This window comes from Ascaphus truei, chromosome 18 (genome assembly GCF_040206685.1).
Source record: "Ascaphus truei isolate aAscTru1 chromosome 18, aAscTru1.hap1, whole genome shotgun sequence".
Taxonomy (NCBI): Eukaryota; Metazoa; Chordata; class Amphibia; order Anura; family Ascaphidae; genus Ascaphus; species Ascaphus truei.
In genome coordinates, this window is record NC_134500.1 from 22,061,185 (window position 1) to 22,083,425 (window position 22,241).

General features: G+C 40.9%; 1 protein-coding gene across 17 annotated transcripts in view; it reads left to right on the forward strand.

Annotated features, from left to right (window-relative positions):
* TJP1 (tight junction protein 1) overlaps positions 1-22,241 on the forward strand; it is a 312,644-nt gene that overhangs the window by 217,263 nt on the left and 73,140 nt on the right. Inside the window, exon 1 of one of the 17 annotated variants that reach the window (XM_075575850.1) lies at positions 2,116-2,289. The exons of the other annotated variants lie outside the window; for them this stretch is intronic. The gene's annotated coding sequence lies outside the window, so the exon portion shown is untranslated. Of the gene's footprint in view, positions 1-2,115; positions 2,290-22,241 lie in introns of those variants that run through there. 17 annotated transcript variants of the gene reach the window in all.

Below are 22,241 nucleotides of genomic sequence, written 5' to 3' on the forward strand. Positions count from 1 at the left end.
GTGCAGGTTGGTCAATAAATGAGAAGTTGTGGTACTCTGTGTAATATCCCTCTGTAGCCACAGGCTTGCCCATTCTAACTAGAGGGGCAAATGACCACAGAAGGGTCCTGTTGTGTTTGCACCAATATTTACTTAGTTGGAGTGACTTTGACTAAATGAGGCCTCCCCCACTTGTTTTTTTTTTTTTAATTTGTAAGGTGCCAACGTGTTGCACAGTACAATGTGGGAGGCAGGAAAAAAACCATTAATCTTTACTGGTTTTGTCATACAGTTAATACAGTCAGGTAGGGGTTGATGTCTGGTAACGGTTAACAAAGGGGAGTTAACCAGTGTCTGAGATGTACCTTATTGGAAACCCCCTTTTTTTGCAGGCAGCACCTCCATTACATCTGTATTTGTCCGTCTGATGGGTTGGGGTCAGACTTTTCTAGTGTACTGTCATCTAAGTACAGAAGTGTACATTGTTCGATGCCCCCATATATTCCCAAAGGGGATTATTTGATATAAACCATTGTCCTGTATGTCCAAAATTTAAATGGGATTTCAAACGAAAATGGAGTTGCTGAATGTCTTCTTATTTTCATGGAACGGGTTTTCCACGCTAACATGGATGATCCTCCTCCGAGAAGTCTGACTGACGGGAGTCATTCACGGGATATATTGGGAGGTCCACCTTGATTGTGGCATCCTCTGAGCCCTGGTTCATCAGCCCTCTAGAGGTGGGGTGAGCGGCCTGGGATCTGCTCCTTACTACCGCCTGACACCAAATGCAGTGCCAGAGGGAGGGGAAGGGTGGGAACCTTCCTGTTGGGAAATTGGGAGAGCGACCTGGCTTTTTTTATCAAGCTATTTTTAATGTCGTTCTTATCATGACTTTCAATCTGTCATGCATCAAACCACACGTTTGCGTTTGCATTGATGCCACCCAACTAGCTGTTGAGAGTTTTTGTTGAATTGTGACATAGAAATGTATTTAACACTTTGTTGGAGCAATGCTTTGCATTCTGGTACTGAATGCGTTAATGGTACATTCCCATTCGTGATTAAATTATTTTTAAACTTTTACATCATAAATCCTTTTAGTAATTCTTTTTTTATTTTGCAGTGAAGAGTCTTGGTATTTGGTATAGGGGCATAGTACGAGTGTCAAAGTATTGCGTGGGAGTTTTCGATCGATAACGGTGCCATTGGCTGCTTCAGAGCATATTGAAGAAGGTACTTTTTGTTGTACACAATTGATTTTTCAGCCTTGTTTGAAAAAAAATCAAATTTCTATTAACTGTGAAACAAGACCTATTCTGCTTTTGCCTGAATTAAGTGTTTTTTTTTTTTTTTTGTCTCCTACAAGGGGATCTAAACCCAGGTGGTAATTACATGCTGTATGTTCCTCTTGATATTCAGTAAATCAAGTTGGGTTGGAGATGTTGCAGACCTGACTGACTTTCTTAGGCTCCGCTGGCGCTGTGCGCTTGCCGCTTTTACTTATTGCAGTCTTTGTGGAAGTCCCCGCTCACGCGGTGAGCACACGCACGCTCACCCAAGCTTGGCGCTTGAGCAGACAAAAAAATTGACTTTGAAGCGCAATCAACTTGTAAGATTGGCAGGACACCCGGCACTCATGCTTAGAGAGTTGGTGACGTCACCTCTCAAGCATGAGCATGGTCAGCGCCAGCGGGGACGCAGCCTTACTGTAAATTGTAAATCATTATTTTTGTTTATGCATGGTGGTTTTGGTGAGGAAGGGAACACTTGTTTTCTAGCTAATTTTCTATGTTGGGTATTAAACAGTTCGGTGTTAGATGGGTATCAAAGCTATTAAATCGGGCAATGACTTGTCGGATAGGATAATGTCACTTTGTTTTGTTGTAGGCAACCTTAAAATGTACATGGTTTTTATAGTGACGTACTTCAGAAACACAAATGAAGGTATTGCATGTATCAAGTCTTGGGTGGATACAGCTACAGTACATCAGGTTGAGAGAAGTGCTTGTGATACAGGTGCATGTGTGGGTGTACTCTGACCTCCTTCACTTGTGCTGTGTGTAATTACTGGATTGCCCGAGGGTAAGGGGGGAGGATCAGAACGCAACAGGTTGGTGTGTCACTCCTATAAGGTTTAGATCACTTGTAGACTTATCATATGTAAGGGTTTGAAGGTTCAAGAGATCACACATCTGCTGAAAGTGGTTTCTAGGGAGACAATTCATGCTTACTGATCAGTTTTGCTGGGCGGCTCGTTGTTTTACTGCAGAGTGAAACTATGAAGTTTCGATGTGAAGCCACGTATTGGTATGTAAACCTTGAGAGATAAGAGTGAACATTCCTTGCGTTTGCACAACTTCCTATTTCAATGTGATTTATAACATGAAACAAAGTCCGTACTAAAACTGTAGTTGGATGTTAACATTGTAATGCGATTGTTAACTTTGTTTAGTTTAATCCTCCTTGTTTAATTACACTTGTAGGGAGAAAAAAAGGAGTTGCAGTTAAATCACTTGAAAGATCAGGCGTTCATTGTTTACTGACAGTATTAACTGTTTGTGTGCTTGTACTAGGCTTTTTATTTTAGTCTTCTGCAATGTTTGGCTTTATATATTTTTTTTTAATTTATATTACGTGGCTTACTTTGCACATGTGTGTTCAGGACCAAGGTTGTCCATAAGACCAGATCTCTAGCAAGAATTTGAAAAATGTGGCCCAGGCAATGGTTAATGTCACTGGCATCCACTGTTTCAAATATAGACAAGCGATAAGGGCTTTGGCGCCTGACAAGAAATTCCACTGAAAACCACATTCGTCTCTTGCTTGGATATTTCAGTGTGGTTACATGCTCTAGCTTGGGGGTAGCCAACTGCAGTCCTAGAGCTACTAAAGGGTTATCAGGCTATCCCTGCTGAAGCACAGGTGGCTCGGTCAAAGACTGAGCCACTAAATGAGCCACCTGTGCTGAAGCAAGGATATCCTGAAAACCTGACCTGTTGGTACCTCCTTGAACTGGAGTTGGCCACCCCTAACTTGATACTGTATGGTAGTATTTGTCTGTTATGTTACTAAAACTATTACGAGCAGGGCTCAGGTGACCCAGACCCACTTTGTTCTTTCGTATTCTGGCTTTGTTCCGAACTCCTGGTTTTTATTTTATTTTTTTTCTCTTCCTTCCCTTCATAAGGCTGGCCTTACAATGCACCGTAACTGAGAATTGCAGTATGCTTTAGCACCACTTTTTTTGCTCGTTTAGTATTCTTGCGTTGTGTATCCATCCCTTTAGTGTTTCTCCGTATTTTGTTTTATAAGTTTCAAACAGGACTTTTTTTTTTTTCTCTCTCTCCTCTGCTCCCACACCCTTTTTAATACTCTTTTCCTGTGTGTTGGTGTTGGCTTGCAACATAATAAACAGGTTGATCTTCATCTGCTGGGAGGGTTGTCCGCAAAAAGAACATTGTGCTGTAGCTGATATAGTAGACTTTTCTCATATTGTATGGTGTACTTAGACTGATATTTTTAAGCAGAAGTATGGTAATAACGTCAAATGACTCCCATTAATTAGGTAAGGGGCAATTCTCATATTGAATTCCAGGTGAAATTGGCGAAGTCGCTGTGTTTAGAATGATCAACCCTCTGTTACTCTGTTTAACAAAAATGTTTGTCAGAATTGGGTCAACTGAGCAATCAAATGTAAGCATTAGTTTGTAACAAAGTTTAAATATTGTCCATGATAACAAAGTTTAAAATTGACGAATTATATGATAATTTGACCCCAGGTTACTTTATGTTTATTATGTTTTTATTTTAAAATACTACATATTTATAGTAAATCACAAACTATAGAAGTTTAGGATGCATACTATTATTTAAACCCCTTAATTGCTGAATAGATCCATTGCATTATTTTATGTATGCTACAGTGTGTTTTTAAATGGTTTTAAAATATATCTATTTTTATATGACCGCTGTTTTTCCTGTGCAAGTTTGATTACCACTGGTACATAAACCTATTTAGTCATTTCCGGGTAGGAGTCACTCTGTATAGGTGGAACACTTCAAGTAATGAAACAAATGACTTTTAATTAAGCAGGGGATACTCCTTTAAACATGTCATTGCAAGCAAAGCTTTTTCTTTGCACAATATTCTCGGTGCTTTGTAAGCTTTGCATCATAGCCTATATTTTCTTTCCATGGGAAAAATAGTCAGGAATTAAGTGAAACTATTATGCACAGTATCGCCTCCTCCCACTCCTGGGACTACCCCGCCTTTTTAACCAGCTTTTAGCACTGTCGAAGCGAGCATGTTCCCTCAGTGCTGAAGAAGATCTCGACATTTGCAGCATTGTAACGACAGAACCAGCAAGACCGTTGTAAAAATCAGGATTTTTTTAATGACTCATTCTGCTGCCCCTAACATCCACCCCTACAGGTTTTTTTTCTTTCTTCTCCCTGCTATGAATTTCTAAAGGCTATATAGATTTGCACAAATCTGGAGAAGGGAACTTAATGGAGCTTACAGCATGTTTGTCTAATAAAAGGTATCATAACCTGGATGGAATCCAGAGTACATAGCAACGAGAGGCTCCTTCTGCTTACCTTACACACAGGCCAATACATCCTTCCAACCTCCACTTCTGACATTCCTGCCTGTGCATCAGGTTTTTGTGTTTATCGTCACATTTTATTGAATGTGCAGTACTAGCAAACTTCACGAGTGTCGAGTATTAATGAATTAAGTAAAATTCTTTTGACCTGTAACATCTAGATCAGTGTTATTTGCATTTTATCATCAATTTGCTAAATGTAGGCTTGAAAATGTCTTCAAACCACACAATTACATTGGAACATAGTCCTTGCAGAAATTATTAGTTTCTCATATCTCCAAAATGATTAATTCACATCAACAGAATCCAGCAGAAAGAAAACAACTGGAGTTATTCACCATGCCGGACATGAAAAAAAAAGCAAAATTGGAAACAATCAAGCTGTGTTGGTGTGCCAGTGACTCGTGGGAAGAGATTCAAGACACCAATAAATAACACTTACAATCATGAGCTTAATTTGGTGGATATTGTAAATGCTTGCTTTTCCCATCATAAATGTTTATTTTTAGAGGGAAATCTTTTTCCCTGCTTTGCTTAATTTGATCTATCTTTGACTTTTTGTTTTAATCGAATAACCAATTTGAAGCTGCACCATTTAAGATTTACTGTTTTATGGCAGTTTTTGGCTGGACAGATGAGCTAGATCGTGATCACCATAACGGCTTTTTAAAAAAAAAATTTTATATAGATTTTATCACTAGATTTAGTATTACTCTACAGTGTTGGGCTGTTTGTCCAGGCTTTCTTACAGGTCTAAATGTTAAAGATTTCGTTTTTTTTTTTTTTTTTTTTTTTTTTTTGTGGTATGTAACCTTTTGGAAATGTCCCAGAACCTGAAATTTACTACATGATTTTATTATTAAAGAAAACTTCTCTTTGGTAGATCTCTGGAGGGCACAGCACCGGGGTCAGCCTGACTATACTTTAAAAAAAAAATGTTTTTTCCTCTTTTCGGCACCACTAGAACTACTCGTGGATTATTTTCTGGGTACCAAAAATATTCAGGCATCCTCTGTCAAACATAGGCTCAATAACCTGGTCAGACCACACCCCTATCGACTTGACACTGTCTGCCCTTTGTCAAAAACAATCCATATCGGACTACTTTTCAATAAATAAGGGCTTAGTTTCAGCTTCCGCAATGTTGTGGAAGCCCACAAAGCATCAATTAGAGGAGACTTCATTTCCATAGCCTCATACACTCATACAGGAAAAAAAAACAAAAAACTGAAGCGGTACAAAGGAATTACGGATAAAATTATTAAATTAGAACAACATAAAAAATAATCCCTCCACAAAACCTCTGTAGAATGTTGGAAAATAACAAGACCGGAGCTTAAACAACTCCAACTTGAAGAGGTAGAGAGAGCATTGAAGTGGACTAACCAACGATACTATGATAAGGTCAATAAAGCTGACGGTTTGCTAGCCAACAAACTAAGAGGTCTGAGAGTTAAATCCCAGATCTCATCAATTGTATCCAAATCTGGAAAAAATTTGAGAATTATTGCACTAAGCTTTATAACTTAGAATCCCCAAAAGAAAGCCCAACGCTGAAGCTATCTCACAATATTTAAAACGATGCAACCTCCCCACACTATTGGAGGAGTACCTACAGTCCCTGAATGGGAAAATATCTCAGGAAGAGCTATCAGAAGCGATTAAATCTTTGAAGATTGCTAAAACACCAGCCCAGATAGTTTAACTAACCTACATTACAAGGAATTTCAGGGATCCTGTCCCCGTATACCATCGAAACGTTGAATGATTTTTCTGGTGGGTGAACCAATACAAATTTCCATGTCTATGGTCAACATAGCCATCATTCACAAGGTGGGAATAGAACCACTCCAATGTGGAAACTGCAAACCAATTTCTTTTACTTTATACAGATTTAAAACTTTATAGCAAAATCTTGGCAAATCGGCTGAACACTATCTTACCAAAGCTAATACATATTGATCAGGTGGGCTTTGTCTTGGACAGACATGCTTTGGATAATACACGCAAGATCATAAACACAGACCACGTGCACCTCTCCGATGCAAAAGCGATACTATTAACTTAGACTCTGAAAAGGCATTTGATAGAATAAAATGGTTATTTCTGGATCAGACCATGCTAAAATTTGTTGTGATACCCTAACTCAAGCGCTACACCTATAAATGTGTGACATACACGTGAACAAAACCAACTGTGATTAACAAGAGGTAAAAGCTGCCAAAGGTTTCCCACAAAGCAAATATCTCAATTTGCATACAGGACCAAGAAAATAAACGGAGGATACCTGGCGCTTAAAGAGTCACTGTGTCCTTTTGAAAACAGTCCAGTCTTTAAAGAGTGTCTCAAAGTCCAAAACTTGAAGTGGATTGCTGTAGTTTTTCAAAGGATTCCTTTGAGAAAGTGGCGTGCCTACGTCACGAAACGCGTTAGGGTAGGAGAAGCTAGGATCCCGTGTGAGCAGTGCAGTGCAGCATCAGTGTTTGAAAGGTGAGGAGTCTGCCAGAACCCTTGGCTGTAAACCGGAACGCAGCCAGGTGGGGGGAGAGACTCTATCAGAACCAACCGGAGGAGTTATGCTGTGAGAGAGCCCTTATCATCCGGAGCAAACACAGGAGGCACAAGCTGCGGACGGCATCCTTACGAAGTGTTGTTATGCATGTACATATGTGAGTACATGTGAGTAAATCATCCATTGTTTTTAGTGCAGGTTTACCAGCCGTTTTATAGGCTTGTTGAAGCCGTTTTTTATAATTAAATTTGTGACCCCCTTTGTTTGTTATTGTTCAAATCCTTGTCTGGGGGCTCGTGGAGTTCGGGGGATTCTGGGAATCACGAAATCCCAAGAGACAAAGGAAGCACCCAGGAGATTCGTGGTGTATAAGAACGGAAAGGGAATAAAGCACAGATTGTCTCCACTGTATCCTGAAAGAAACACTCCTGTAAGTGTATTCAGTCCACACTGGGGAAGTTGTTAGTAAGGGGTTAACATCCAACATCAGTAGTACTGCGCAATGGTGTACCCTTGTATCAATTTCAGGTGTATTGAAGAGCTGCAGTAGTGAAGAAAAACTACAGCAATCCACTTCAAGTTTTGGACTTTGAGACACTCTTTAAAGACTGGACTGTTTTCAAAAGGACACAGTGACTCTTTAAGCGCCAGGTATCCTCCGTTTATTTTCATGCTAAAATTTGGATTTAAGGGCCCTTTCCTGGATGGTGTCAAAGCCCATTATCAGAAGCCCACAGCGTATGTCAAACTTCCAGGTCGAAATTTGGACCTGATTACAAATGGAACAAGACAGGGATGCTCCTTGTCACCACTCCTCTTTGCCATATCAATTGAACCATTAGCAGCCAAAATTAGAGATGTCAATGTCCAATGGAATCCTCATTGATGGAATAATTATAAGATCTCACTATTTGCGGACGACGTTATACTATCCCTAGCAGCTCCACAGATGTCCAGATATTATTAAATATTACCAAGCAGCCCAACTAAAACAAGTAGTGATTTGGAATAATGATCGAACAACCTGCTGCTGGCTGGCAATTGAATCATTCTATGCAAAACCACTATCCCTCAAAGTGGTTCTGTGGTCCCAAGGGTCCAGGGACACACAGTTGGGAAGGCTTGACCTGGGATCGATGAGGTGCATGTGGTCCAAAAATAAAGGAAGATATGCATTAAGGACTTTCCCGTCCCTGCTAATTCCGATCTTCAACAGCCCGGACTTCCCTCTGGGATGTTCCCAAGGGCAATTTAATCAAATTCTAAACTTGGACATTAAATTGGCAGCGGATCTGGTGGAAAGGGGGAAAGTTTTGTCCTTCCAGGATATCTCAAAAAAAAAATATCAAACATTATTTTCACCTCTTCAAATACCTCCAAATTAGACATTTTCTCTCGTCAATTTCACAGAACGGGAGTTTCCCTAATTTATCAAAATGTGAAATGTATTGTAAAAAGGCACCTACCAGAGAGAATTGATATAGAGTACATACATGGGGATAGAATCATCAGTAAATACATCAAACCATGATTACATGCTAAAATGGGCCGAAGACCTCAATGTGGAAATAGAGAGGGGTGAGTGGGAGGATATCTGGGAGTCAGCAGCCAAAACTTCAATTTGTACAATAACAACAAAAGAAAACATTTGCAAAATTCTGTTTCAATGGTACCTAACTTCTAGTAGGCTGAGCCAGATCTTCCCTCGAACACCCGATCTATGTTGGAGGGGGTGCGGTTTTAGAGGAGATATGGCTCACATATGGTTGACATGCCCAGCGGTGCAGAACTTATTGCTTATGATCCAGTGTGTAATCCTGGAGGTTACGGAGCTGAGGATCCCCCCTGGACTCACTGATATTCGTGCTGGCCAAACCACGAGTAGAATTACCCACTCCCATGAAGAAGTTGATATCTTTCATCTTAACCGCAGCGAGATGCTCCATAGCTGCGGCTTGGACAAAAATTAACACCCCGTCCAGAGAAACCGTATACAAAAGGACATGTACATAGAGGTTGACTGCCCAACTAAACCAATCCAGTGAGCAGTTATACAGAACATGGGAGCCTTGGCTCCAAGGATAGGGAAGCAAAATCCCAGGCACATCTACCCTACTAAGTTCCCCTCCCTACCCACATTCCTCATACCTACCCCCCTGATATACCATTCTATCTTTCTTCCATCTTATCTTTTCTATCCACTTTGAACTCATGCCGGAGACTACGGACTAGCAGATCACTAATAAGACACACGGAATAATATGTAAACAACTAATAGATCTTGAAATACTCAAGTCGAATAATGATTATATATCTTAGATGTGAACATTTTGATGTTGTATGAATAATCCTTGTACAAGATGCATCGTCTTCAATGTGATTTTTCCCTTTGTAAAGTATAAGATGTCTCAAACTGCAATAAAAAAGATTGAAGCAAAGAAAAAGAATACTTCTCCCCCCTCATCGATCTCTACACAAGTTAGGATTGTAATTTTTAGCATAGCAATTACTTGACATAACATTGATGGAGCATTTAAAACCACTGATCTGTTCAGTGGGATTGCAACATGGTGCTTGTGTAGTGTTAAAAGTCCCTCCTCGCAGTTTTTGGCTTAAGATTCCAGCAGATACAAGTTGCTTTCTTAAGCACAGAATGGAATTTTTGTTTTATCCCAGCGTCTAGACATTTTAATTATAACAGTGATGTGTTAAAATTAGTGACGCTTTCTGAGGAAAGCTGAATAAGCTCCACTTCAATGGTAAGTGCCTGTTTTAGAAACCTTTGTTTAATAAAAACATTAACATTGCTCCCTGTTATTGTATATTTAAAAACAAAAACAAAAAACACGAGAACCCATGCTGCTTTTTAGATGGTAGTTGGTTACTTCTACGTAATGGGGAAAAGGGGTTAGAGATCAGTGATTAGCATTGCATTTATAAAGCGGTGTATGATCCGGATGGAAAAGGCACATTTTTGAATTTGTTTAAAAAAAATGCTTAAATAAAACCAACTATTCTCCTATTGGTATCATTCACAGGAAAGTGGAGATGAGTTGGCTGATATAGCCCTTCAGCCTCCATCCTCATATCTGTGCTGTCTTGTGTTTTATTTATTTATTTTTAATTTTTTTACCTTGTACATGGTCCTTAACCAATTTAACATGCATCACTAGATTAAGTGAAAAAAGAAGTGATCTGCGCTCATATAATCGTGATATCTGTGCTCAATTGGTGCATATAATATAGATAATTGTAAAACAATTTGAAACCTGTTACATATGATAGAGATTATGCTGCTGTGCTCGTGGTATGGCTCCACAAACCGAACTAGTGCAAAAACAAAGAAACAGCACAAAAAACCTCATAGTGTAGTAAATAAACAAAATTGTATTAATAAAACAGGTGATTATTGCACGTACATCAAAGAACTGTATAATTAGCAAGACATGTTAGGGACATGTTACCACTCTGTGCTCTGCAGCCGTGGATGATATGATGTGGGTCACCGGGATCAATTCTCCTCCCGCAAGCTCCGTGGGTGATCTTTATAAGTCCTCTGCTCGATCTCTGCTGAAAAGGGGTTATTTGTTTTTTCTTCTACTCCTGATCATATGTTCAAAATCCTGTATCCGCTTTCCTTTCAGAAAACATTAATTAGTAAGGAGAGGGAGTTTACCATGTATGAAGATAACAAGGAAGAAGAAAAGATTTTAACAGATTTAACCCATGAAACTTGTCAAACCCATTAGTTTACTTTATCCATAAATGGGACTACATCTTTTATTTTGTTTTCTGCACTTGTTTTTTGGAGCTCGGCTTGGGTATTTTTTTGCTTGGGTCATTTTTTTTTTACCATGAGGTTTCTTAGTATCACTTGGAGTGTGGGAACTGAGAATGTTTTATGTGAAGAATAACACCATTGAAGTCTTTGGTCACACCCTATACCACGAGTGCAGTAAAAGAATTGTGATGTATGAGTTAATCACTGATCTATATAGTGTGTATATATGGCTACTCCATGTAGAGTACCTAAATGAGGGAAGAATGCTTCAATAGAAACCTCATTCATGGTGCCCTTTCTGTAACAATCCACTTAAGAATGATATTTATGTATTGGTATCTTTCCAAAATAGAATTTTGACTAGTTTCCTGTGGTAATACGGTTTGGAATCTTCCTCTGACAACAAGACACTGCTTCAAGAAAATAGTACCCAGAAAGGGTTTTAAATTTTTTTTTTTTAATTGCAGTAAATAAAAATACAACTTTATGAGCACATTCCCATGTCTGACAGGTCTACGACCCTGCCTTTCCCCATTGCCAAGAGATCATCAGTGCTTCCACTGCAGCCATTAAAAAGGTTATGGTGTGTACAAAATGGCCAAGTCCTCCACCGTATCTTTTAAAGAAAGAACCAGTAACTGACTAGTTCCGGCATTGCTGTCCCTGCTGATTAGTGATGCTGCATTACATGGATGATTTTGGCTTCACAAATGCCAGTCAGCAGACAGCATAACCAACTTTGAACTTTGTACCCATTTCCCACATCCCTCTGCATCCTTGATGTAGCATTTACAGGTCTTGACGTGAGTAATAAAAATGTTTGAGCTGCCAGTTCCTTGCTTTGGGTCCATTCCAATATTCAGACTGTTCATTAAGGTCAGGACTTCAGTGTACCTGGTAACAAGCAAGAAGCCTAAGTATGTTATATTTGTATTGCGCCCCCAATGTATGCAGCGCTATATAGATGAATGCATGGAGAACATATATGAAATTGCACAAGTGCCTTAGGCTTGGTCCCCACTGGCTACTGCAATGCCCACTATGGCAGGCGCTGCGGGGACGAGCTGCCCCTCAATGGTGCTGGGCCCGCTGCGAGGGGCGGCCGCCGCCCGCTGCGTTTTTCGAGGAGACTGAAAAATTGAGAAGACCTAGCGATGGAGCGCTAGGCCACGCCCCCTGGCGGTTCAGCCAATGAGAGCGAACCTGCCGGGTGACGTCATAGCCGCGCCCCGTCACTCCACCATCATGCCCCGCCCCCCCCTGTCTTTCACCCTGCAGCTCACTGCAGACCGGGGAACTCGGCTGCACGTGCCGCCAGCATGGCAGATGCGCGTGCAGCGCAGGCACTAGGGCCTTAGCCCTCGTCCAGGGTGGCGCTGGGCGTCCGCGCTCACGTTGGCCGCGATGAAACACATTGCAGCAATGTGTGTGGCCAGCGTTAACAAGCACCTGAGCATGCGCGGCGCTTAGATGCTTGCAGAGCAAGCTAATTTGAATTTGCTTGCAGAGCAAGCGCGTCACGTGAGCGGTTCGCCCAATGAGGGCAAACCAGCTCTGTGACGTCGTGTCCGCGCCCCCAGATGATAGCCGGATACGAATCGCCCGGCTGAGCAGCACACGGCCGCAGCCTTAGACGTGAAGTTAAAAGGTTTTGGAGAGTCTGCCCTCCAAATCTTGCGTCTTCTGTCTCCCTCTCCAAAATAAATGGATGACGGACTACATAATTTGTGAAATGTCTCTAAATAATCTCTTGATTGCAGTGTTTATTAACAGTAGGAGGTCTTACTCGCAATTTCACAAAAATGCCACTCATTTATTATCTCTTATTTCCTATGTTGTGCAAATATATGCTCACAGCCTATATAATGTAATCGACTATAAAATAGGATACATGCCTAGCCTGTTTTCCTAACTACACTAAACCAAATAATGTTCCTGCACTGCAGAATATGTTGGTGCCATAGAAATAAAAATAACTCTTTTGGAGGTTCTGGTATAAGAGACAAGTTTTCCATTTGAATTGGCTGAAATCAATTAAAATGTAGTTCATTTACCACTTTAAAATAAAAATATAAAATTACAACTGGTACTAGTATGCCAGAAATGAAAGCCTTTTATATCTGCCTTCCTTAATCATCTCTGTTTCGATTCTAGTAAATAGCAGTGCTAATTGTATTAATGTCAAAATATTGAGTAGTTTGCTATAAATGTGTTTTTTTTCCTGAAATGGTTACCATGGTAATGTGCTATAACCCTGTGCAGAGATCAAGACTAAAATAGAAACATTGTGTTATATTGGTTAATTGCTGTCAAAATTACCAATATGTGAGAGATTTGCGAGAGCAGATCTTCAGTAATGGCACAGACAGCATATGCATTGGTGTGTATTTTAGGCAACAATAGCCTCCTATTTTTATTGTGTGTTGTGTACATTACCGAAAATACCAGGTTTTCATTGTCAATGGTATAATGCATAATCGTGCCGTCCTCTCATTAATCCTTAATACTTCTGGATGGTAATGTGTTTCGAACTTCTGGCATATCTGCTTGCAACTTCACATCTGTCGCACTTCTGTAGGGGGTATATAAACGTCACTCAGTGGTGTGGCTCAGATTGCCTGCTAAAGCACTGTATATACTATGACGTACAAATGTTTTCAGCAGCGTAAGTAACCAAACAAAAATATATATTTTTGATTTGGAGAGATGTATTTATTTTGGCAAACGGCTGTAAATGTAAATAAAATGTCCTTTTTGTTTTTATGATGTGCCCAGACTTCATTTTTATTTACTACATTTTTCTTTTTACTAAATTGTATATTTTGAGTGTACCTGCTATCTTTCTTTTTAATGTGTCTCCACTGCTTTGCACAGAAAAGGCAGCATATTTGTACACCCTGCATATTACTTGTACAATTGTGTGGGCGACTAGAAGTTAACAAAATAAAAACATATTCAGAATCCTTGATTACCACTCTAATAAACATGGATGTATAACTTGACAAGTTCTATTTTTATATATTGGAAAATTACTTTCGTCCTTCAGCATCTGTTATACCTGAATTCAGTTAACAAGTGTCAGCTTTAATGTACTCTAATACTGATTAGTTGCTGATTTGTACATGTGTATCCACTCACATTTAGCAGTATTTATTTTTTCAATGCAAGAATAGAGCACAATCATACAGTGTATGCATACAAAGTCCACATGGTAGTTGGATACTGTTGCTAAATTCTTATGATACGGCCATGTTTCTCTAGGCTGCAACAATATTATTGATCCCTTGCAAAATTTTGGTTCGGATTTATTTCCCTGTGGTAAATTTTTGGAGCTGCAAACTTTGTTCTTTTCAGAGTTGATGCCTTTGCTCACTGAGCCACTCATGTGGCTCATTCTCATTATACATACATTTTGTTAGTAGTATGTAACCTTTTGTCCCTTAAAGCAGCAAGACCTCTACATTTAAAGTTTGACACTTACTGAACCGACGTTTTGGACGGTCTGGCTGAGAAGCGGCAGTTGGCCATCCTGGAAGATAACAAGTTGCGGCATGGTCAAGGCTATTTCCTGCGGCCAGTAGAGAGTCGAAATATCAGGAGCTTGCAGCTTTCTATTGCCAGCCGTGTTTGTCTATAGTCCAGCAGCCATATTTGTCTGTAGTCAAGCATTGTGGTTGTTTGTTGTAATTGGCACCAAAAACAAGTATCTGGTGCACAGGGGATCCCCATATATCAGGTTAGACAATAAAGTGAGTAGGTGGAACTAGTGCTTTAATGTTAACAGTCTCTGCATAGCCCCCGCACAACCTATTTTGTGTCTTTGTATTTGCGAATTTTTACAAATCTTTTATTCAATAAACATTTGGTTAGTCTAATTTTAGTGCCGAGTACAAGGTGTCTGAATTGTCCCCAGAGATTTGTATGGCAATGATACCATTTATTGTACTATCATGCTAGTTCTTTGATCAATTACATGCATTTTTATGGTCTCCTTTGGCAGATTACCTTTTTTACAGATCTAGTATGGTCTTGTTTAACAACATCCACCATGATATTTCTTTCCATGTTTCTCACATTAGCAGTTCAGTGCAACATCTCTCCTCTGGTAAATGGTAAAACTCCTTACAGCATCATCTCTAGAAAAGTATATAAATGCCAATCGTATAATAGTATATGCTTGTTTCAGTTTTAAGGTGCAGTTCCCAAAAATCGACCACATTTTTATTTTATATAATATGCCCATGCTTTTCACTTTGAACCCTGACTTGATTTTGAAATATTCACATTTTTTAACGTTTGTGTGCCTACTGCTTGACATGGTTGTATCGCTTCCACTTTGCTTAAGCATTTAAGTAGAACAAACACGTGGGTGGAACCAGTGTTGTGTCTGACATCATGGGGCGCTGTTAGAGGCGCTTGTTTCCCACAAGGCTGACCTAGGCTGTGGCCTAGCACTGCAATTTTCTTTGGGTGGCAATTTGTGTTGTTGGATGTCTTGCCTTCTCAGTGCCCCCCCCTCCTGCAGTGCTGTCAGTGACCTGTCACATGGCAGTGTTGCCAACACGGCATCACATGCCACATGATGCCACTACACTGCAGGAAGAGGGCTGTCTCTGCTGCCAGCGTGAGTCTGTGTGCAGCAAAAAGGTAAATCTGCCACTGGCTGTTTTATATTGAGGGGAGTCAGAGCTTTCCTGGCTAATATAAATTACATTTGTTTAACATAACTTGACCTTCATGAATTAAAATGTGTACTATATAGTATTTTATTTGATTTATTTTTACTTCAGCAAAGTCCTGCAGAGAAGTATGATATAGGCCTCTAAACATCATAAATGGCAGCAATCCCCTTGTCTGTACACAAACTTGTCTGATTAGGCAGTTTTCAAGTTTGTTGCAGTGGAAGCTAGTTGGAGTTTGAGTAGTATGTGTGGTCAGGTCTTGTGGCTAAACAGCAACCATGACTCAATTTCTGACTCATCTGGTTTGTCTGGTTCAAGTGCTGATCTTGTGCAAGTCACTATGTACAACTCTTTGCCTTTTTAAGGTCGCCCTTTCCTTTGCACTTATGTTATCATAGTTTTTATTCACAGAAACTGTAAAATGTTCTTTTTGGTGTTGAGAGTAATGACCATTTTGTAAAAGGTGGTTTCCATCTTTATCCTATTTCTAGCCATTCAGCTCCATCTAATTGATTATGTATATTATGTGCACCAGAAAGCTTGATGGGCCCATCCAATCTTGCACACAACCCTTGACTTGGTAATTAATAGTATAAAAAAAGTATCTGATGTTAACTTCCTAAAGTCAAGGATGACAGAATCGCTACAGTGAACACAACAGAACATTTTGATGATCAGTAGAAGTTCCAAAACCAGAACATGAATCTGTGCTTGGGAACAATTGACATTTGTCTTTCAGGAACCTAAAGTACACACTATCCGCGGTTACCAATGAATTGGCAAGCACGTAAATATACCTGGTGTTTATGTATGAATGGAATAAACGTTGATTGTCCACAAACCAGTTTGAATTGGGTGGCTAGAGTTCCTGCAACTTTGTTGGTGTCATTGTTTCACCTCAAGCCTTGTCTAATATTGCAAACTGGTGTTTGTAATGAAATATTGCGCTTAATGGGTTTTTGTTTATTAATGTAGTTTTACGCTTGCAATGTCACTGAAGCAGTGCTTTCCATGCCCCCCATGGCAGAGAGAGGGCTAATGACCATGAATCTCTTAAAGGAACATGTAAAAAGTCTCTCTAGGCCCACTTCCTAGCTTTCATTTCCTACCATTAATCCAGACCCATTGTCTTCTATACAGGAAGTACGATTTGCTCCACCATACCCCACTTTTCAATATGGTGTCAAATTGTTGGCAAAGCATTAACATCTGTCAGTTGAATGGAAGTTAATGCATCACAATTATTGAGGCTTTAATGTGCAAATTATTTCTGGCTGCTTAATTCTGATGGCCTGACTGGCATGTCCGCATTCCCAGCCTCTATGGTATCCTTAGCTGGTAAACGCTATGTTGGAATGAATTACAATGTGCTTGTTAGTTTCAAAATGTAAGGCCTGTAATAGAGTGGGCGTGCTTGCTCTGCCGTGCGCGGCACTTATAATTGGCTGTGGTTAGCCAGCCGTCCTATACTTGGGCCGCGCGCGCACAGCAGTGAGCATGGAGCCGGCCAATCGGGGGGGGGGGGGGGAGGGCAGACACGATGCTGCCTGTTGGGCGTCACACACGTGTGTGTGTGTGTGTGTGTATAGAGGGGGGTGGCCACACCTACCCGTGCACGTCATAGCCACGCCCATCTGTCGCTCAGCACTGAAGTCTACACACACACAAAGTGCTTCACATGCACGAGCATTTGCGCATGCGCCAACTATAAAACAAGCCTCAGACATTCCATGATGGAGAAATCCCGTATTATAAGCTTCTCACCAAATTATGAGATGGGTTTTCATTTTTCTCCTAAAATCTTTTTGAAAAGTTGCTGTTAAGCCTGTTACAGTAATGTGGGAGGTGACGTTCATTGCTAGAACAAGTGGAAAGGAAAGGGACTTAGGCCGCGCTTATAGTGCCAACGACGTGACGTCAGGCTGCGGTCGCTGGAAAAATCAAATTTACTTGACTTCTAGCGATCACGACCAAGCCGTCACATCGCTTCTGTGATGGGTTTGTTTTGATGCGGTGTCTCGCCGCCGGCACTAGAAGCGCAGCCTAAGGCAAGTTGTCAACTCAGACATGCAGTTTCATTGCTGCAAACTACAGACGTGCTTCCAGGGGAATATTTTTTTAAATTACATTAAGGTTTGAGCCATTTTGTATTTTAACACATGGGGGAGGGGGGGAGAGAGCTTTTCTAAGGGAATCTATGTGAATGATCAAAAACCTCTTCTTCTGCATGAATGTATTCTATTGGTGGACTTTCTTCCAAGGCCTTTTCAGTAAGTCTCCTTTTATATAGAGATCACTACTGTGGCTATCAGAAGAGGTGGCGGGCTATTCTAAGCTGCCTCTGGGTAGAGTGAATATCCTACATAAGTGGAAAATGACACCCAATGGTGTCTACTGTTGTTTTTTTTTTAAACATTGTAACGGCTATTCACTGGATGGTTCTAGCACTTGGTAACAGCTACTGTACCAACACATTTTTGATGACTCCATATATTTCAGATGTTTTTTTTAAATGTATTTTTAAGCTTCAGGTGTGGCATATGTGGACATGTTGCAGGAGAAAAGTCAATGCAGCTGCTTTATTTTACTGTGTTCACTCATATCATCAGGTTTATTCAATGTTTCAGCTCCCAGTGGAGCCTTTGTATCTCAGGCTCCATTGGGAGCCAACATGTTGAATAACCCTGATATCCTGAAGATAAGGAGTGCCTGCTCTTTCAGTTTCTATTGTATACTTGTATTAAACCAGATTGCATTCTCAAAGTTACCTTGGACCAAATTTCATTTGGCCAGTGCTGTGTGTGTGTGTGTGGTGTGTATACACACTTGTATATTATTCAGCACAAGGCATAAGACTTTGCCCAGTGAAAGAAATGTAATTTCCAGAATATGGGTTAAGCATGTAGCCTGTATTTATTTTTAGAATTAATAATAGTAATATGACCAAAAACAAGCACAGGGCAGATAAAGAACGGATTACTGACACAGGAAATAATTTATTTGGAATCAGTTTAATTTGTTACATAACATACTTACGATCCTGAATATCCCTTGCACAATTAGAGTTCAAACGGCTTCTGTGCATTCATAAATCTCTTCCAGTTTTTGATGAAGGTGCTGACGCATGCTTTTTGTTTCTTTAAAAGCTACAAATGAGAAATATTAAGCAAATATTTTACTAGAGTTGAATATGTCCATTATTATAATAGCAGCATGTTCTTGTATAGCGCTGCTAGTTTTACGTTGCGCTTTACAGAGGCATTTTGCAGGCACAGTCCTTGCCCTGTGGAGCTTACAATCTATGTTGTTGGTGCCTGAGGTACAGGGAGATAAAGTGACTTACCCAAGGTTACAAGGAGCCGACACCGGGAATTGAGACACTCCTTCTCCTTATTATCAAAGTATGTGGCTACATAAATGTTTTTAACTGCTATAATAAATATAGATATAATGTACTCGTCTCCCTCCAATCTACATCTTTATAGTATGGTTAAAAAATTTTTTTGTTTACGTATGACAATTTTCTTGGTTGTTTTTAAAATGCTGCTTTTAAATGGAATTTGTAGTTTGTCAGTTCTGTTTATTGATGTAAGTTTTAACATTATTTTGTGTACAGGAGGGCTCCGGGCATGCGGCAGGTTCCGTTCTAAGAGACCGCCGCAAACTGAAAATCGCCGGAAAGCGGAACTGGCGACTTTAGTTATGTGCACATGCGCAGACCGACAATTCGCCCTTCTACGCATGCGTAACCTTGGAAAACCCCTCCATTCTGTGCATGCGCGACCTCGGACCACCCCGTTGTGCGCGTGCGCAGACATGGCGTCCCCCTTCTCGGTACCGCCGTATCCGTGGGGCGCTGAGAAGCAAGGCATTGCTGTACAATACTCCCAAGCCAATTGGGAGGCGCACAGGATACTCGCTCCCGGCACAGATAAAAGTAATTGAGGATTCTCTCCTGTAAGTTAGTCTTTTTAACACTGTTGTTTATTTTTCTAGCACAACAGTAAAGTAAAATCATGCAGACAACAAACAAAGCCTATTAATTGGTCTGCACATGTTTAATAATTATTGGCTTTAATATTTTTCATTGGAAGATAGTTAAAACATGCCTGGATCGTTTATGGGATGAAGTTAAAACCTGGTTCTCCCAGAAATACTTTACTCCTATGGATGTTGCCTTCAGGAATTGCCCCTTTTTAACTGGGGGTGGTACATTTCATTTAGAAAATCATTACAATCTTCCTGTAGTCTTTGACTCGCATGCTGTTTTCTCTGCTTACTTAAAGCAGCAATATGGGTTAACTTGAAAAATGTAAAAAAATAAATAAAATAAAAATTGCTGGTTTGAAGCAGGTTGGTGTAACGTGTGCTCACCACAAACAAGACGGCACCGCAAGGCTGAGGTGGGGATGTCGGTAGCATCCGAGCGGCCACGTCCTGAGTGCAGAGTAATAGTCGTGTAGCTGGGTCAGGGTAGGAGAAGTCAGATTGGTCGAGGTACTTGCCGTGGTCTATGGTTGGAGAGATCGGATTGGCGTTGTGCCGGGTCCAGGGGTATAGAATATAGAATCGTCGTGTCCGTAGCCGTGGTCCAGGGATCAGAAGGCAGGAGTCCTGGTGCAAGCTGAGGTAAACAAGACAAAGGCAGAGCCGCAGGAAGCTTGAGGTAAACACAAGTCCCTAGAACAGAGTTTATGCTCAGCCAGTTTGCAAGAGAACTGGCTGAGCCTATAAAGGAAGATGCAGAAGGAGGCTGTGAGCAATAAGTAATCACAGGTATACTGTGTACTAATAGGCAGGGGTGGAGTGAGTAGCAGCTGTGGAATAGTTGAGTGAATTAACCCCTTGCTTGCCTGTCCACGCGGCATCTGTGCATAGCTGGCGTGCGCTGTGCGTTGCCCATGTCGTCACGGGAATGGAGCCTGGAGATGGTCCCTTCGGTGTTTCCCTTCCTAGAGGCGCCAGCACGCAGGTTGCGGTTGACGAGCGTCACTCGTGACTTCGTGGGACCTAAGCCCGATCCTGGCAGTAGGTCTCTGGAGCTGAGCTGTGTTAATGCATACTTTCATAGAGGTGCAGAGAAACTGCGGTTTGTGTCCCGCGTCACGCAGGCTAATAGGAGAGCTACCAGCACCCATATAGAGGAAAGGATCTCTGGAAGCAGGGTGTCTCCGGACCTGAAATTACCACAGTTCAGCTCTGGAGACCTCCTGTATCGCTGCTTAAACACAATGTTAAAGTGCTGTATATAGAACATCTAATATTCACGGTTCACTTTTTTATGACTGTCCCACTGCAGGGAAGTCATATGTCTACCGTGGGGTCCGGTGCAGGAAAGAATGCTTTAAATTGGTTTCACTCATACCTATCCGGTAGATCCCAACATGTGTCTCTCGGGTTACAGCGCCAACCCCTTGGATATCACCTGTGGTGTCCCGCAAGGCTCTGCTCTGAGGCCCCTACTCTTTTCAGTCTTCATCAATGATCTACCTACAGCTTGTTAGGGTGCTTCACTACACATGTATGCGGATGACGCTGAAGGAAGTTGAGCCTGACTGACGTTTCTCACAGTAGATTTAGTTTTATTTAAGCCTCAGCAAGCAATTGGGAAAAATGGTACAGCTCTGTCCTTGTGTGATGAGGACAGGCACCTTGGTTCTTAGACAAAGGAATCTAATACAGGGCGTAATATTTATACCTTCTAAAAACTCACACTAAATCATTCTTTCTTCTAGCATTCTCTGTGCATGCTCCCGGTCTTATCTCTTGTAACTTCTGTAACTTTTCTGTAACAGTCTATTCCTTGTTCTCATTTTCCTATGCCTGTGTGTTTATGTGGGATGAGCTTTGGCAAGGCCATTTGTACAGATAATGTTTACTGCTGTGATGGCTCTTTTCATCCTGCGTGGTATCCTTGAAACATTTTGCCCATCCCTTGCTGGTTCACACTGGCCAAGTATTCCTTCTTACCCAGAATCCACTTAGGGTAAAGTCCAGGGGTTTCAGGTCAAACACACACAATCTTATATGCACACAGCCCTAGTCTCTCTGACCTTGAACACATACTTATTCTGATTTTTTTGATACTCAAACTGGATTTCCCAAAATAAACGGTTTTTAAACATTGATAAGACTGTAACAATGGTATTTGGGACCAAGGCTAAATTTCTAAAGCTACCAATAATGGAGCTACAGATCAGAACCAACTCCTAATAACATTCTAGTCCCTGTCACTAGTTTCAAATATCTGGGCATATGGTTTGACTCCCATTTTCACATTTGGGTTGCACATTGGTACCCTGACATCCAAAACCTATGCCAAACTAGGTGTACTTTTTTATAGGAATAAATCCTCCCTAAGCACGTTGGTCAGAAAGTACATCGCACAACAGATGTGAATAAGAATTATAGACTATAAGGACATTGTATATGGCAGAGCACCCCAGACTCTCCTTGGCAAACTAGAAATCCTCTAAAATTCAATATGCCGCTTGGTCCTCCAATGCTTGGCTACGCTTACAGTGACGGCGAGGCAACGGTCGCTGAAAAATCAAATAGAGATGACTTCCAGCAATCGCGACTAATCAGTCGTGCCATTGCGTCACGCTTACTATAAGTGCACGCAACGGCAGCGATGCATATGTTTTGCCGCAATGTCGTCGGCACTATAAACGCAG